Raw genomic sequence first — 5,763 nt, 5'->3', positions numbered from 1 at the left:
GTATAGACCACTCATTATACATTCATTGCTCACTCAATAAAAGTCAGCCTATGAGTTATGAAAGCAAATAGGCAAAGCAAAATAATACTCATTAGCACTCATTAAGAATTAACAAGCATAGGTCCCTAGAAAAGTAGGAAATTATTAGAAGAAAAACAATAAAAACTAAAATAAAGCCCACAACCCAATAGCCCAAAGTTTGCCCAAGCCCGAAGCCAACAGCAAACTGCCTAACCGACAACAAGCTTTGTTGCACTGTGCAAAGTTGCCAACAACAAGAACGACAACCCCGCTACCACCACGAGGAACACCACCTCCACCACTCAATGCCATTACCTGAGCCCTCAGCGAAACTGGTGCAGGAGAGGACCCTACCCAAAAACGGACACAGATCCCTAGTGCACCAAGCCACCACCTGAAACTCACGCTGCCGACACCATCGCCACTATCGTTACTCTAATCGCTGCTTCCATCGTCGCCACACCGCCACCAATCTCACATGCCTCAGTGCATCATTGAGCCAAAATCTGGAGCTGATGCTGTCAACCTCCAAGCCAAAAAACAAACTGAACAGCCACAAGTTAGGCCTTAGAAACCCGTTTGACAGCAGCACCAACATCAACTGACCAAGGCCGGCATAAATGCTGGGCCAACACTGAACAAGCGGCGCTCGTCGGAAGACTCGCTAGGGTTCTTAGGAGAAAAACAGTACGGCAGGGAAGAAGCATAATTTTTTTTTTATCACATATAACTACTTTAAAAAAAATTATTTTTATGAGTCGAACCTGAGATCTTCCATTTACAAAACGAAGACTAAAGTTTATTTTATTTTATTTCATATAACAAGTAAAAATATACAATAACTAGTTCATGAATCAAGCTTAGGACCTCCTACTCTTACGATTACCATAAACAAGGCCAATACTATATTTGCACACTCCTTTTAAATGGCTCTCGTTTTTTGAGAACCCAAGCGGCGCCTTCATTGGTATTGAGCACTATGGGCACAGCCGAGGCTGTTCTCAATCCTCCTTCGCCCAAAACGATTGAGCAAGTCACCCTTTTTTATGGCATATCATCGAAGGCCTTGTAGAGTCTTCTTCATCTTCGGATTTCTTTATTTGTCAGTTGAAGCATGCAGATCTGGTCATAGGGATCCAAGGTACTAATTCTGGCATCATAGAGGCAACTAGGTTTTGTTCGATGTGGTAGCATGGGCTTTGGCTAGGTATGTGGTATTGGTGCTGTTTGGTAGCTTCTTTCATGCTTTGGTCCTGGGCTGTAGATTGGCCTAGCTTCTGTGGAGGTGTTGCTTAGAGGCTTTGGGTGCAATGGCGATGTCACTTAATGGCCTAGTGAATGATGTCATTAGTTTTTGGGCTCTAATTCCAGTTTGGCCTTTGATCAGGCGTCACAATCGTGGTTTCTTGTTTCGAGTCAAATTTGTGCTCGAGATGGTGGAGTGTCTACAGGTTTGTTGCTTGTAGTGTTGGGTGATGGCAGCGGCGGCAAATTGGATGCCAGAAGATGTGTCTCTTGGGTTAGGTTTCATCCGTTTTAGGTTATGGTACGTGATTTAGTGTGTGCTATGCACTTTGGGCCGGAACATTTTCAGTTCCATATATGGGATCCATGGGGTATTGAGATTCAGGATTCTAAACCTGTAGGCACAAATACGATTACTCCTTGAATTTATCTGCTTTAACCATAATATTGATAATAAAGTCATGTTACAAGATGCTTGGAGCTTATTTTTAATACTAACATTCTCTTAGACTATTTTAGAATAGCTTAGGCGATGGCTCAATATTGACGTAGCTTACTGAAAGTGAGTCATTGTGTAATGTTACTTACATCTTCATTTTAATGGATTAACACCCACTTCCTTCAGGAAAAAAAAAAAAAAAAAGGTCCTTCCACTTCAACTACTTACAAAAAGAGACTAAAGTTACTAGACCAAATAACAGTGCGCACAAATGACGTAGGAAGGACCGAAGGACATGTATGTGGAGGGTAATTTTTTAATTAATTAGTCTGTCTTTCTTTAATTGTTCCCATCTGGTAATTTTAATGAGTCAGATGAAAGAAATGACCACAATAAGTTCTTTTCTTTAATTACTGACTCATAAAAAAGTTTTCTCAACCTGTAATAAATTCGTGTTATTAACTAAATGGTAGAGGAGGGGGTTGGAAATCGGATTAGGACTATTAAAGAGTTAAAGACAAATGTACGTCCTATTAAAAGGCAGTTTGGGCTGGCACATATTACTTTGTATGTACAAGGTCCAGCCTGTTTCTGGGCCACATCTGTCTATTTGTCCAAAAACCAACCAAAACCTAAAAATTGCAAGGTTGGGCCAACTATTTTGATTGACCTATGAAAATTGAACCATAGCAAGAAGTTCCAAACCGGCAAATGAAGAGAAGATGATGAGACGCAAAAAGGAGGATCACCATCCCTTCCAAGCAGAAAGGCTGAAGATACCGAGATAAAATTTAATTACCGCCTATACCACCCTCAAGATTCTCGACATTACACGGAGGTGACGTTGCAGTCGAAAATGTAAATGCCACCCTAGCTAGATTGAGAACTTTAAAGATGACCATGAAATGAGAGACTCAAGAAGAGTGCTATGTAGCTCTCTCTTCTCTCTCTAGGTTTATCTGACCATGGGAAAGTGAGGTCCAAAGCTCTCAACCATTCTCATGAGAATATGGAATGGAGACAAACAGTGGCGGATCCAGGATTCGAGAGTCTTCTAGGCTAATTAGAAGTACACTATTTTATTTATTTTTTATTTATTTAAGGTTTGGAACCCAGTGGGAGGTTCATCCTCACGCCTTTATTATTTTCAATCAAAACATACAACAGAGGGGACATAAAACCAAACTCCTTAAATTATAAACTACAAGCATACATTTGTTGTAAAACAACAATAAACTAAATAAATCGTACCCTCTGAGTCCCAATCACTTCAAACTCAGCAATCACATAATCATTATTAATGCTATCAGCAAATTCTTTTTCGATGTAGAGAATCATCAAATCATCAAGAAACTCATCTTCCGTCTTATTTCGAAGTTTGTTTTTTATGATGTTCATAGATGAAAATGCTCTCTTTGTTGTTGCTGTAGAAATTGACACAGTCAGCACAAGACAAATCAATCTATAAATCGTAGAAACTAGTGGCGGTATCATATTCACTTTCAAAACTATATTTTGAGCGATTTATGGTTTGCTATTCTCCCAGGGTGCTATGTATTGAATCTATATTGGTCAATGTAGTCAAATGCTATTTATCAAAACAAAAATATACTATCTATGCCGTCGGTCAATTTACTTCTTCATATGCTAGATGTTGGATATACGTGTTAGGATATCATACATTGGTACTAGTCTATTAGGCGCATGCTCCACCTTTACTTGATCATGGACACATATGCATGTTCTAGACTTCTGGTACAAAGCCACAGAGATATACAAAGGAATTTGAAACATAAATGGTCAAGTACGTCGACAAGAATAAAAAAAGTCGAGAAACTCAATACCCAAAATCATAGCAGTGATCCAATTCTCCAAATCAAACAATCCCACACAGCAACGAGCCAGCAACCGCCAGCAAGTCAGCAACTGACCTCCATCGAAACGCACAAATCAGAATTAAGAGTAGATTCATGGGATTTCCCCAAATCGGCAAGAATTGAAGATGAAAAATAAAGTATTTGTACTTGTGAAGTAGGGATCCCCAAATCGGATTGAGTTCACGGCGATTTCCCACGGCTGTTTGTGGGAGACTGGGAGTACGCGAGCTGCTGACCTGCTGTGGCATAGGAGGTACGACTTCCTACAAATATTTTGTTTTTCTTTGGTCTACTATGGGCTGAAGGTAAATACACACACACACACACACACTTAGGGATTTTTGGCCCAAAATATTGTCTAGGCTGCAGCCCATATAGCCTTCTGTTTGCTTCCGCCACTGGAGACAAAGTGGCCATCATGTACAAGTCTAAAATGGCTGCATTAATTTCCCAACGTGCTTTTACGATATATGGACTCCCATGCATGTACCAAGCTGGAAAATACTTAAATCCAAAGGACCATGCATGCCAGTTTGAATCCGTGTATTTTTTTTTTGGCAAAGAGTTTGCATCCGTGTATTGAAACTCTTTTTTTATTTGTATAGTAGGCAATTTAAAGTTATGTTTTAGATGTTTAATAGTTAAATCAACATTTAAAAATCATCTCTGAATGTTGATCCATGTTGATTTAACTTTTGAATTGTTAAATATTGAATTTAGAATGTCCAATGTATACAAATAAAAGAAATTTTGGATACATAGGGTCCATGTCGATTTAGATGTAAGTATTTTCTTTATTCAAAATTTTGAAAGATGCAAGGCCACAAGAGACAGAAAAATACATCGGCAACTTGCATGTCACGACACAGTGACACTAATTAGTTCCTAAATATGTTGTCTTCACAACCCTACATAATTAAGCCAATGATCGAGACTATATGATATATGGACTCCCATGCATGTACCAAGCTGGAAAATACTTAAATCCAAAGGACCATGCACGCCAGTTTGAATCCGTGTATTTTTTTATGGCAAAGAGTTTGCATCCGTGTATTGAAACTCTTTTTTTATTTGTATAGTAGGCAATTTAAAGTTATGTTTTAGCTGTTTAATAGTTAAATCAACATTTAAAAATCATCTCTGAATGTTGATCCATGTTGATTTAACTTTTGAATTGTTAAATATTGAATTTAGAATGTCCAATGTATACAAATAAAAGAAATTTTGGATACATAGGGTCCATGTCGATTTAGATGTAAGTATTTTCTTTATTCAAAATTTTGAAAGATGCAAGGCCACAAGAGACAGAAAAATACATCGGCAACTTGCATGTCACGACACAGTGACACTAATTAGTTCCTAAATATGTTGTCTTCACAACCCTACATAATTAAGCCAATGATCGAGACTATATGATATATGGACTCCCATGCATGTACCAAGCTGGAAAATACTTAAATCCAAAGGACCATGCACGCCAGTTTGAATCCGTGTATTTTTTTATGGCAAAGAGTTTGCATCCGTGTATTGAAACTCTTTTTTTATTTGTATAGTAGGCAATTTAAAGTTATGTTTTAGCTGTTTAATAGTTAAATCAACATTTAAAAATCATCTCTGAATGTTGATCCATGTTGATTTAACTTTTGAATTGTTAAATATTGAATTTAGAATATCCAATGTATACAAATAAAAGAAATTTTGGATACATAGGGTCCATGTCGATTTAGATGTAAGTATTTTCTTTATTCAAAATTTTGAAAGATGCAAGGCCACAAGAGAGAGAAAAATACATCGGCAACTTGCATGTCACGACACAGTGACACTAATTAGTTCCTAAATATGTTGTCTTCACAACCCTACATAATTAAGCCAATGATCGAGACTATATGATATATACTGGCCACTGGATGCGTACCCCTACATATATACAGCCCTCACTCATGTAAATATCATGTATGCATTAATGGTAACAGGAGAGTTTGAATTCGTGTATTGAAACTCTCTTTTATTTGTATAGTAGGCAATTTAAAGTTATGTTTTAACCGTTTAATAGTTCAATCAACATTTAAAAATCATCTCTGAATGTTGATCTATGTTGATTTAACTTTTGAATTGTTAAATATTGAATTTAGAATGTCCAATGTATACAAATAAAAGAAATTTTGGATACATAGGGTCCAT

The sequence above is a fragment of the Rosa rugosa genome, chromosome 2 (genome assembly GCF_958449725.1).
Source record: "Rosa rugosa chromosome 2, drRosRugo1.1, whole genome shotgun sequence".
NCBI classification, from domain to species: domain Eukaryota; kingdom Viridiplantae; phylum Streptophyta; class Magnoliopsida; order Rosales; family Rosaceae; genus Rosa; species Rosa rugosa.
The sequence above is the reverse complement of the archived record's forward strand: the minus strand, read 5'-3'. Positions refer to the sequence as shown.